Here is a 9,477-nt window from a genome sequence, read left to right as displayed (position 1 = left end):
GAACGTCGTTTGCTTTCGAACGCGAGGCGTGGGACCCACGTGAGGGATCGGCTCCGTTCGGGAAACGCGGAAACAATCAACGATGAACCGGATGCCGCCCGAGCATCGACATAGCAAGAAAGAAAAAAAAAACGCACCTAAAACCTAAAAAAACGCAAACGGGCAACGAAAAAGGGGGTGCAACACGAGGACTTCCCAGGGGGTCACCCATCCTAGTACTACTCTCGCCCAAGCACGCTTAACTGCGGAGTTGTGATGGGATCCGGTGCATTAGTGCTGGTATGATCGCACCCGAAATACTATCCATGCTTATTGTTTTTATGTCTTACAAGACGCAGAACGTCGTTTGCTTTCGAACGCGAGGCGTGGGACCCACGTGAGGGATCGGCTCCGTTCGGGAAACGCGGAAACAATCAACGATGAACCGGATGCCGCCCGAGCATCGACATAGCAAGAAAGAAAAAAAAAACGCACCTAAAACCTAAAAAAACGCAAACGGGCAACGAAAAAGGGGGTGCAACACGAGGACTTCCCAGGGGGTCACCCATCCTAGTACTACTCTCGCCCAAGCACGCTTAACTGCGGAGTTCTGATGGGATCCGGTGCATTAGTGCTGGTATGATCGCACCCGAAATACTATCCATGCTTATTGTTTTTATGTCTTACAAGACGCAGAACGTCGTTTGCTTTCGTACGCGAGGCGTGGGACCCACGTGAGGGATCGGCTCCGTTCGGGAAACGCGGAAACAATCAACGATGAACCGGATGCCGCCCGAGCATCGACATAGCAAGAAAGAAAAAAAAAACGCACCTAAAACCTAAAAAAACGCAAACGGGCAACGAAAAAGGGGGTGCAACACGAGGACTTCCCAGGGGGTCACCCATCCTACTACTACTCTCGCCCAAGCACGCTTAACTGCAGAGTTCTGATGGGATCCGGTGCATTAGTGCTGGTATGATCGCACACGAAATACTATCCATGCTTATTGTTTTTATGTCTTACAAGACGCAGAACGTCGTTTGCTTTCGAACGCGAGGCGTGGGACCCACGTGAGGGATCGGCTCCGTTCGGGAAACGCGGAAACAATCAACGATGAACCGGATGCCGCCCGAGCATCGACATAGCAAGAAAGAAAAAAAAACGCACCTAAAACCTAAAAAAACGCAAACGGGCAACGAAAAAGGGGGTGCAACACGAGGACTTCCCAGGGGGTCACCCATCCTAGTACTACTCTCGCCCAAGCACGCTTAACTGCAGAGTTCTGATGGGATCCGGTGCATTAGTGCTGGTATGATCGCACCCGAAATACTATCCATGCTTATTGTTTTTATGTCTTACAAGACGCAGAACGTCGTTTGCTTTCGAACGCGAGGCGTGGGACCCACGTGAGGGATCGGCTCCGTTCGGGAAACGCGGAAACAATCAACGATGAACCGGATGCCGCCCGAGCATCGACATAGCAAGAAAGAAAAAAAAAACGCACCTAAAACCTAAAAAAACGCAAACGGGCAACGAAAAAGGGGGTGCAACACGAGGACTTCCCAGGGGGTCACCCATCCTAGTACTACTCTCGCCCAAGCACGCTTAACTGCGGAGTTCTGATGGGATCCGGTGCATTAGTGCTGGTATGATCGCACCCGAAATACTATCCATGCTTATTGTTTTTATGTCTTACAAGACGCAGAACGTCGTTTGCTTTCGAACGCGAGGCGTGGGACCCACGTGAGGGATCGGCTCCGTTCGGGAAACGCGGAAACAATCAACGATGAACCGGATGCCGCCCGAGCATCGACATAGCAAGAAAGAAAAAAAAAACGCACCTAAAACCTAAAAAAACGCAAACGGGCAACGAAAAAGGGGGTGCAACACGAGGACTTCCCAGGGGGTCACCCATCCTAGTACTACTCTCGCCCAAGCACGCTTAACTGCGGAGTTGTGATGGGATCCGGTGCATTAGTGCTGGTATGATCGCACCCGAAATACTATCCATGCTTATTGTTTTTATGTCTTACAAGACGCAGAACGTCGTTTGCTTTCGAACGCGAGGCGTGGGACCCACGTGAGGGATCGGCTCCGTTCGGGAAACGCGGAAACAATCAACGATGAACCGGATGCCGCCCGAGCATCGACATAGCAAGAAAGAAAAAAAAAACGCACTTAAAACCTAAAAAAACGCAAACGGGCAACGAAAAAGGGGGTGCAACACGAGGACTTCCCAGGGGGTCACCCATCCTAGTACTACTCTCGCCCAAGCACGCTTAACTGCGGAGTTCTGATGGGATCCGGTGCATTAGTGCTGGTATGATCGCACCCGAAATACTATCCATGCTTATTGTTTTTATGTCTTACAAGACGCAGAACGTCGTTTGCTTTCGTACGCGAGGCGTGGGACCCACGTGAGGGATCGGCTCCGTTCGGGAAACGCGGAAACAATCAACGATGAACCGGATGCCGCCCGAGCATCGACATAGCAAGAAAGAAAAAAAAACGCACCTAAAACCTAAAAAAACGCAAACGGGCAACGAAAAAGGGGGTGCAACACGAGGACTTCCCAGGGGGTCACCCATCCTACTACTACTCTCGCCCAAGCACGCTTAACTGCAGAGTTCTGATGGGATCCGGTGCATTAGTGCTGGTATGATCGCACACGAAATACTATCCATGCTTATTGTTTTTATGTCTTACAAGACGCAGAACGTCGTTTGCTTTCGAACGCGAGGCGTGGGACCCACGTGAGGGATCGGCTCCGTTCGGGAAACGCGGAAACAATCAACGATGAACCGGATGCCGCCCGAGCATCGACATAGCAAGAAAGAAAAAAAAAACGCACCTAAAACCTAAAAAAACGCAAACGGGCAACGAAAAAGGGGGTGCAACACGAGGACTTCCCAGGGGGTCACCCATCCTAGTACTACTCTCGCCCAAGCACGCTTAACTGCAGAGTTCTGATGGGATCCGGTGCATTAGTGCTGGTATGATCGCACCCGAAATACTATCCATGCTTATTGTTTTTATGTCTTACAAGACGCAGAACGTCGTTTGCTTTCGAACGCGAGGCGTGGGACCCACGTGAGGGATCGGCTCCGTTCGGGAAACGCGGAAACAATCAACGATGAACCGGATGCCGCCCGAGCATCGACATAGCAAGAAAGAAAAAAAAAACGCACCTAAAACCTAAAAAAACGCAAACGGGCAACGAAAAAGGGGGTGCAACACGAGGACTTCCCAGGGGGTCACCCATCCTAGTACTACTCTCGCCCAAGCACGCTTAACTGCGGAGTTGTGATGGGATCCGGTGCATTAGTGCTGGTATGATCGCACCCGAAATACTATCCATGCTTATTGTTTTTATGTCTTACAAGACGCAGAACGTCGTTTGCTTTCGAACGCGAGGCGTGGGACCCACGTGAGGGATCGGCTCCGTTCGGGAAACGCGGAAACAATCAACGATGAACCGGATGCCGCCCGAGCATCGACATAGCAAGAAAGAAAAAAAAAACGCACCTAAAACCTAAAAAAACGCAAACGGGCAACGAAAAAGGGGGTGCAACACGAGGACTTCCCAGGGGGTCACCCATCCTAGTACTACTCTCGCCCAAGCACGCTTAACTGCGGAGTTGTGATGGGATCCGGTGCATTAGTGCTGGTATGATCGCACCCGAAATACTATCCATGCTTATTGTTTTTATGTCTTACAAGACGCAGAACGTCGTTTGCTTTCGTACGCGAGGCGTGGGACCCACGTGAGGGATCGGCTCCATTCGGGAAACGCGGAAACAATCAACGATGAACCGGATGCCGCCCGAGCATCGACATAGCAAGAAAGAAAAAAAAAACGCACCTAAAACCTAAAAAAACGCAAACGGGCAACGAAAAAGGGGGTGCAACACGAGGACTTCCCAGGGGGTCACCCATCCTAGTACTACTCTCGCCCAAGCACGCTTAACTGCAGAGTTCTGATGGGATCCGGTGCATTAGTGCTGGTATGATCGCACCCGAAATACTATCCATGCTTATTGTTTTTATGTCTTACAAGACGCAGAACGTCGTTTGCTTTCGAACGCGAGGCGTGGGACCCACGTGAGGGATCGGCTCCGTTCGGGAAACGCGGAAACAATCAACGATGAACCGGATGCCGCCCGAGCATAGACATAGCAAGAAAGAAAAAAAAAAACGCACCTAAAACCTAAAAAAACGCAAACGGGCAACGAAAAAGGGGGTGCAACACGAGGACTTCCCAGGGGGTCACCCATCCTAGTACTACTCTCGCCCAAGCACGCTTAACTGCGGAGTTCTGATGGGATCCGGTGCATTAGTGCTGGTATGATCGCACCCGAAATACTATCCATGCTTATTGTTTTTATGTCTTACAAGACGCAGAACGTCGTTTGCTTTCGTACGCGAGGCGTGGGACCCACGTGAGGGATCGGCTCCGTTCGGGAAACGCGGAAACAATCAACGATGAACCGGATGCCGCCCGAGCATCGACATAGCAAGAAAGAAAAAAAAACGCACCTAAAACCTAAAAAAACGCAAACGGGCAACGAAAAAGGGGGTGCAACACGAGGACTTCCCAGGGGGTCACCCATCCTACTACTACTCTCGCCCAAGCACGCTTAACTGCAGAGTTCTGATGGGATCCGGTGCATTAGTGCTGGTATGATCGCACACGAAATACTATCCATGCTTATTGTTTTTATGTCTTACAAGACGCAGAACGTCGTTTGCTTTCGAACGCGAGGCGTGGGACCCACGTGAGGGATCGGCTCCGTTCGGGAAACGCGGAAACAATCAACGATGAACCGGATGCCGCCCGAGCATCGACATAGCAAGAAAGAAAAAAAAAACGCACCTAAAACCTAAAAAAACGCAAACGGGCAACGAAAAAGGGGGTGCAACACGAGGACTTCCCAGGGGGTCACCCATCCTAGTACTACTCTCGCCCAAGCACGCTTAACTGCAGAGTTCTGATGGGATCCGGTGCATTAGTGCTGGTATGATCGCACCCGAAATACTATCCATGCTTATTGTTTTTATGTCTTACAAGACGCAGAACGTCGTTTGCTTTCGAACGCGAGGCGTGGGACCCACGTGAGGGATCGGCTCCGTTCGGGAAACGCGGAAACAATCAACGATGAACCGGATGCCGCCCGAGCATCGACATAGCAAGAAAGAAAAAAAAAACGCACCTAAAACCTAAAAAAACGCAAACGGGCAACGAAAAAGGGGGTGCAACACGAGGACTTCCCAGGGGGTCACCCATCCTAGTACTACTCTCGCCCAAGCACGCTTAACTGCGGAGTTGTGATGGGATCCGGTGCATTAGTGCTGGTATGATCGCACCCGAAATACTATCCATGCTTATTGTTTTTATGTCTTACAAGACGCAGAACGTCGTTTGCTTTCGAACGCGAGGCGTGGGACCCACGTGAGGGATCGGCTCCGTTCGGGAAACGCGGAAACAATCAACGATGAACCGGATGCCGCCCGAGCATCGACATAGCAAGAAAGAAAAAAAAAACGCACCTAAAACCTAAAAAAACGCAAACGGGCAACGAAAAAGGGGGTGCAACACGAGGACTTCCCAGGGGGTCACCCATCCTAGTACTACTCTCGCCCAAGCACGCTTAACTGCGGAGTTGTGATGGGATCCGGTGCATTAGTGCTGGTATGATCGCACCCGAAATACTATCCATGCTTATTGTTTTTATGTCTTACAAGACGCAGAACGTCGTTTGCTTTCGTACGCGAGGCGTGGGACCCACGTGAGGGATCGGCTCCATTCGGGAAACGCGGAAACAATCAACGATGAACCGGATGCCGCCCGAGCATCGACATAGCAAGAAAGAAAAAAAAAACGCACCTAAAACCTAAAAAAACGCAAACGGGCAACGAAAAAGGGGGTGCAACACGAGGACTTCCCAGGGGGTCACCCATCCTAGTACTACTCTCGCCCAAGCACGCTTAACTGCAGAGTTCTGATGGGATCCGGTGCATTAGTGCTGGTATGATCGCACCCGAAATACTATCCATGCTTATTGTTTTTATGTCTTACAAGACGCAGAACGTCGTTTGCTTTCGAACGCGAGGCGTGGGACCCACGTGAGGGATCGGCTCCGTTCGGGAAACGCGGAAACAATCAACGATGAACCGGATGCCGCCCGAGCATAGACATAGCAAGAAAGAAAAAAAAAAACGCACCTAAAACCTAAAAAAACGCAAACGGGCAACGAAAAAGGGGGTGCAACACGAGGACTTCCCAGGGGGTCACCCATCCTAGTACTACTCTCGCCCAAGCACGCTTAACTGCGGAGTTCTGATGGGATCCGGTGCATTAGTGCTGGTATGATCGCACCCGAAATACTATCCATGCTTATTGTTTTTATGTCTTACAAGACGCAGAACGTCGTTTGCTTTCGTACGCGAGGCGTGGGACCCACGTGAGGGATCGGCTCCGTTCGGGAAACGCGGAAACAATCAACGATGAACCGGATGCCGCCCGAGCATAGACATAGCAAGAAAGAAAAAAAAAACGCACCTAAAACCTAAAAAAACGCAAACGGGCAACGAAAAAGGGGGTGCAACACGAGGACTTCCCAGGGGGTCACCCATCCTAGTACTACTCTCGCCCAAGCACGCTTAATTGCAGAGTTCTGATGGGATCCGGTGCATTAGTGCTGGTATGATCGCACCCGAAATACTATCCATGCTTATTGTTTTTATGTCTTACAAGACGCAGAACGTCGTTTGCTTTCGAACGCGAGGCGTGGGACCCACGTGAGGGATCGGCTCCGTTCGGGAAACGCGGAAACAATCAACGATGAACCGGATGCCGCCCGAGCATCGACATAGCAAGAAAGAAAAAAAAAACGCACCTAAAACCTAAAAAAACGCAAACGGGCAACGAAAAAGGGGGTGCAACACGAGGACTTCCCAGGGGGTCACCCATCCTAGTACTACTCTCGCCCAAGCACGCTTAACTGCGGAGTTCTGATGGGATCCGGTGCATTAGTGCTGGTATGATCGCACCCGAAATACTATCCATGCTTATTGTTTTTATGTCTTACAAGACGCAGAACGTCGTTTGCTTTCGTACGCGAGGCGTGGGACCCACGTGAGGGATCGGCTCCGTTCGGGAAACGCGGAAACAATCAACGATGAACCGGATGCCGCCCGAGCATCGACATAGCAAGAAAGAAAAAAAAAAACGCACCTAAAACCTAAAAAAACGCAAACGGGCAACGAAAAAGGGGGTGCAACACGAGGACTTCCCAGGGGGTCACCCATCCTAGTACTACTCTCGCCCAAGCACGCTTAACTGCAGAGTTCTGATGGGATCCGGTGCATTAGTGCTGGTATGATCGCACCCGAAATACTATCCATGCTTATTGTTTTTATGTCTTACAAGACGCAGAACGTCGTTTGCTTTCGAACGCGAGGCGTGGGACCCACGTGAGGGATCGGCTCCGTTCGGGAAACGCGGAAACAATCAACGATGAACCGGATGCCGCCCGAGCATAGACATAGCAAGAAAGAAAAAAAAAAACGCACCTAAAACCTAAAAAAACGCAAACGGGCAACGAAAAAGGGGGTGCAACACGAGGACTTCCCAGGGGGTCACCCATCCTAGTACTACTCTCGACCAAGCACGCTTAACTGCAGAGTTCTGATGGGATCCGGTGCATTAGTGCTGGTATGATCGCACCCGAAATACTATCCATGCTTATTGTTTTTATGTCTTACAAGACGCAGAACGTCGTTTGCTTTCGAACGCGAGGCGTGGGACCCACGTGAGGGATCGGCTCCGTTCGGGAAACGCGGAAACAATCAACGATGAACCGGATGCCGCCCGAGCATAGACATAGCAAGAAAGAAAAAAAAAACGCACCTAAAACCTAAAAAAACGCAAACGGGCAACGAAAAAGGGGGTGCAACACGAGGACTTCCCAGGGGGTCACCCATCCTAGTACTACTCTCGCCCAAGCACGCTTAACTGCGGAGTTCTGATGGGATCCGGTGCATTAGTGCTGGTATGATCGCACCCGAAATACTATCCATGCTTATTGTTTTTATGTCTTACAAGACGCAGAACGTCGTTTGCTTTCGAACGCGAGGCGTGGGACCCACGTGAGGGATCGGCTCCGTTCGGGAAACGCGGAAACAATCAACGATGAACCGGATGCCGCCCGAGCATAGACATAGCAAGAAAGAAAAAAAAAACGCACCTAAAACCTAAAAAAACGCAAACGGGCAACGAAAAAGGGGGTGCAACACGAGGACTTCCCAGGGGGTCACCCATCCTAGTACTACTCTCGCCCAAGCACGCTTAACTGCGGAGTTGTGATGGGATCCGGTGCATTAGTGCTGGTATGATCGCACCCGAAATACTATCCATGCTTATTGTTTTTATGTCTTACAAGACGCAGAACGTCGTTTGCTTTCGAACGCGAGGCGTGGGACCCACGTGAGGGATCGGCTCCGTTCGGGAAACGCGGAAACAATCAACGATGAACCGGATGCCGCCCGAGCATCGACATAGCAAGAAAGAAAAAAAAAACGCACCTAAAACCTAAAAAAACGCAAACGGGCAACGAAAAAGGGGGTGCAACACGAGGACTTCCCAGGGGGTCACCCATCCTAGTACTACTCTCGCCCAAGCACGATTAACTGCGGAGTTCTGATGGGATCCGGTGCATTAGTGCTGGTATGATCGCACCCGAAATACTATCCATGCTTATTGTTTTTATGTCTTACAAGACGCAGAACGTCGTTTGCTTTCGTACGCGAGGCGTGGGACCCACGTGAGGGATCGGCTCCGTTCGGGAAACGCGGAAACAATCAACGATGAACCGGATGCCGCCCGAGCATCGACATAGCAAGAAAGAAAAAAAAAAACGCACCTAAAACCTAAAAAAACGCAAACGGGCAACGAAAAAGGGGGTGCAACACGAGGACTTCCCAGGGGGTCACCCATCCTAGTACTACTCTCGCCCAAGCACGCTTAACTGCAGAGTTCTGATGGGATCCGGTGCATTAGTGCTGGTATGATCGCACCCGAAATACTATCCATGCTTATTGTTTTTATGTCTTACAAGACGCAGAACGTCGTTTGCTTTCGAACGCGAGGCGTGGGACCCACGTGAGGGATCGGCTCCGTTCGGGAAACGCGGAAACAATCAACGATGAACCGGATGCCGCCCGAGCATAGACATAGCAAGAAAGAAAAAAAAAAACGCACCTAAAACCTAAAAAAACGCAAACGGGCAACGAAAAAGGGGGTGCAACACGAGGACTTCCCAGGGGGTCACCCATCCTAGTACTACTCTCGACCAAGCACGCTTAACTGCAGAGTTCTGATGGGATCCGGTGCATTAGTGCTGGTATGATCGCACCCGAAATACTATCCATGCTTATTGTTTTTATGTCTTACAAGACGCAGAACGTCGTTTGCTTTCGAACGCGAGGCGTGGGACCCA

At 50.7% G+C, this 9,477-nt stretch overlaps 28 non-coding genes across 28 annotated transcripts; all 28 read right to left on the bottom strand.

The window, feature by feature from the left end:
- Positions 1–174: 174 nt before the first annotated feature.
- On the bottom strand, positions 175–293 carry LOC145085187 (5S ribosomal RNA). The gene has a single exon (XR_013699596.1). It is a non-coding gene; the product is annotated as a 5S ribosomal RNA (ribosomal RNA).
- A 218-nt stretch (positions 294–511) lies between these two features.
- On the bottom strand, positions 512–630 carry LOC145081556 (5S ribosomal RNA). The gene has a single exon (XR_013696109.1). It is a non-coding gene; the product is annotated as a 5S ribosomal RNA (ribosomal RNA).
- A 218-nt stretch (positions 631–848) lies between these two features.
- LOC145085152 (5S ribosomal RNA) lies at positions 849–967 on the bottom strand. Its single transcript, XR_013699564.1, has one exon. It is a non-coding gene; the product is annotated as a 5S ribosomal RNA (ribosomal RNA).
- Positions 968–1,184: 217 nt separating this feature from the next.
- LOC145083543 (5S ribosomal RNA) lies at positions 1,185–1,303 on the bottom strand. The gene has a single exon (XR_013698013.1). It is a non-coding gene; the product is annotated as a 5S ribosomal RNA (ribosomal RNA).
- A 218-nt stretch (positions 1,304–1,521) lies between these two features.
- LOC145081555 (5S ribosomal RNA) lies at positions 1,522–1,640 on the bottom strand. The gene has a single exon (XR_013696108.1). It is a non-coding gene; the product is annotated as a 5S ribosomal RNA (ribosomal RNA).
- A 218-nt stretch (positions 1,641–1,858) lies between these two features.
- On the bottom strand, positions 1,859–1,977 carry LOC145085186 (5S ribosomal RNA). The gene has a single exon (XR_013699595.1). It is a non-coding gene; the product is annotated as a 5S ribosomal RNA (ribosomal RNA).
- Positions 1,978–2,195: 218 nt separating this feature from the next.
- LOC145081554 (5S ribosomal RNA) lies at positions 2,196–2,314 on the bottom strand. Its single transcript, XR_013696106.1, has one exon. It is a non-coding gene; the product is annotated as a 5S ribosomal RNA (ribosomal RNA).
- A 217-nt stretch (positions 2,315–2,531) lies between these two features.
- On the bottom strand, positions 2,532–2,650 carry LOC145085151 (5S ribosomal RNA). The gene has a single exon (XR_013699563.1). It is a non-coding gene; the product is annotated as a 5S ribosomal RNA (ribosomal RNA).
- A 218-nt stretch (positions 2,651–2,868) lies between these two features.
- LOC145083542 (5S ribosomal RNA) lies at positions 2,869–2,987 on the bottom strand. Its single transcript, XR_013698012.1, has one exon. It is a non-coding gene; the product is annotated as a 5S ribosomal RNA (ribosomal RNA).
- A 218-nt stretch (positions 2,988–3,205) lies between these two features.
- LOC145085185 (5S ribosomal RNA) lies at positions 3,206–3,324 on the bottom strand. Its single transcript, XR_013699594.1, has one exon. It is a non-coding gene; the product is annotated as a 5S ribosomal RNA (ribosomal RNA).
- Positions 3,325–3,542: 218 nt separating this feature from the next.
- On the bottom strand, positions 3,543–3,661 carry LOC145085184 (5S ribosomal RNA). The gene has a single exon (XR_013699593.1). It is a non-coding gene; the product is annotated as a 5S ribosomal RNA (ribosomal RNA).
- Positions 3,662–3,879: 218 nt separating this feature from the next.
- Positions 3,880–3,998, bottom strand: LOC145083541 (5S ribosomal RNA). The gene has a single exon (XR_013698011.1). It is a non-coding gene; the product is annotated as a 5S ribosomal RNA (ribosomal RNA).
- Positions 3,999–4,217: 219 nt separating this feature from the next.
- LOC145081553 (5S ribosomal RNA) lies at positions 4,218–4,336 on the bottom strand. Its single transcript, XR_013696105.1, has one exon. It is a non-coding gene; the product is annotated as a 5S ribosomal RNA (ribosomal RNA).
- A 217-nt stretch (positions 4,337–4,553) lies between these two features.
- Positions 4,554–4,672, bottom strand: LOC145085150 (5S ribosomal RNA). Its single transcript, XR_013699562.1, has one exon. It is a non-coding gene; the product is annotated as a 5S ribosomal RNA (ribosomal RNA).
- Positions 4,673–4,890: 218 nt separating this feature from the next.
- On the bottom strand, positions 4,891–5,009 carry LOC145083540 (5S ribosomal RNA). The gene has a single exon (XR_013698010.1). It is a non-coding gene; the product is annotated as a 5S ribosomal RNA (ribosomal RNA).
- A 218-nt stretch (positions 5,010–5,227) lies between these two features.
- LOC145085183 (5S ribosomal RNA) lies at positions 5,228–5,346 on the bottom strand. The gene has a single exon (XR_013699592.1). It is a non-coding gene; the product is annotated as a 5S ribosomal RNA (ribosomal RNA).
- Positions 5,347–5,564: 218 nt separating this feature from the next.
- On the bottom strand, positions 5,565–5,683 carry LOC145085181 (5S ribosomal RNA). The gene has a single exon (XR_013699591.1). It is a non-coding gene; the product is annotated as a 5S ribosomal RNA (ribosomal RNA).
- A 218-nt stretch (positions 5,684–5,901) lies between these two features.
- LOC145083539 (5S ribosomal RNA) lies at positions 5,902–6,020 on the bottom strand. The gene has a single exon (XR_013698009.1). It is a non-coding gene; the product is annotated as a 5S ribosomal RNA (ribosomal RNA).
- A 219-nt stretch (positions 6,021–6,239) lies between these two features.
- Positions 6,240–6,358, bottom strand: LOC145081552 (5S ribosomal RNA). The gene has a single exon (XR_013696104.1). It is a non-coding gene; the product is annotated as a 5S ribosomal RNA (ribosomal RNA).
- A 218-nt stretch (positions 6,359–6,576) lies between these two features.
- Positions 6,577–6,695, bottom strand: LOC145085079 (5S ribosomal RNA). The gene has a single exon (XR_013699494.1). It is a non-coding gene; the product is annotated as a 5S ribosomal RNA (ribosomal RNA).
- A 218-nt stretch (positions 6,696–6,913) lies between these two features.
- On the bottom strand, positions 6,914–7,032 carry LOC145081551 (5S ribosomal RNA). The gene has a single exon (XR_013696103.1). It is a non-coding gene; the product is annotated as a 5S ribosomal RNA (ribosomal RNA).
- Positions 7,033–7,251: 219 nt separating this feature from the next.
- Positions 7,252–7,370, bottom strand: LOC145083538 (5S ribosomal RNA). Its single transcript, XR_013698008.1, has one exon. It is a non-coding gene; the product is annotated as a 5S ribosomal RNA (ribosomal RNA).
- A 219-nt stretch (positions 7,371–7,589) lies between these two features.
- On the bottom strand, positions 7,590–7,708 carry LOC145084984 (5S ribosomal RNA). Its single transcript, XR_013699403.1, has one exon. It is a non-coding gene; the product is annotated as a 5S ribosomal RNA (ribosomal RNA).
- A 218-nt stretch (positions 7,709–7,926) lies between these two features.
- On the bottom strand, positions 7,927–8,045 carry LOC145081550 (5S ribosomal RNA). Its single transcript, XR_013696102.1, has one exon. It is a non-coding gene; the product is annotated as a 5S ribosomal RNA (ribosomal RNA).
- A 218-nt stretch (positions 8,046–8,263) lies between these two features.
- LOC145085180 (5S ribosomal RNA) lies at positions 8,264–8,382 on the bottom strand. The gene has a single exon (XR_013699590.1). It is a non-coding gene; the product is annotated as a 5S ribosomal RNA (ribosomal RNA).
- Positions 8,383–8,600: 218 nt separating this feature from the next.
- Positions 8,601–8,719, bottom strand: LOC145083798 (5S ribosomal RNA). The gene has a single exon (XR_013698258.1). It is a non-coding gene; the product is annotated as a 5S ribosomal RNA (ribosomal RNA).
- A 219-nt stretch (positions 8,720–8,938) lies between these two features.
- On the bottom strand, positions 8,939–9,057 carry LOC145083536 (5S ribosomal RNA). The gene has a single exon (XR_013698007.1). It is a non-coding gene; the product is annotated as a 5S ribosomal RNA (ribosomal RNA).
- Positions 9,058–9,276: 219 nt separating this feature from the next.
- On the bottom strand, positions 9,277–9,395 carry LOC145084983 (5S ribosomal RNA). The gene has a single exon (XR_013699402.1). It is a non-coding gene; the product is annotated as a 5S ribosomal RNA (ribosomal RNA).
- Positions 9,396–9,477: the final 82 nt, after the last annotated feature.

This window comes from Lactuca serriola, chromosome 1 (assembly GCF_051521515.1).
Source record: "Lactuca serriola cultivar US96UC23 chromosome 1, Lser_US96UC23_V15, whole genome shotgun sequence".
NCBI classification, from domain to species: domain Eukaryota; kingdom Viridiplantae; phylum Streptophyta; class Magnoliopsida; order Asterales; family Asteraceae; genus Lactuca; species Lactuca serriola.
Note: the sequence above shows the minus strand (reverse complement) of the source record. Positions and strands in the feature narration are given on the sequence as shown.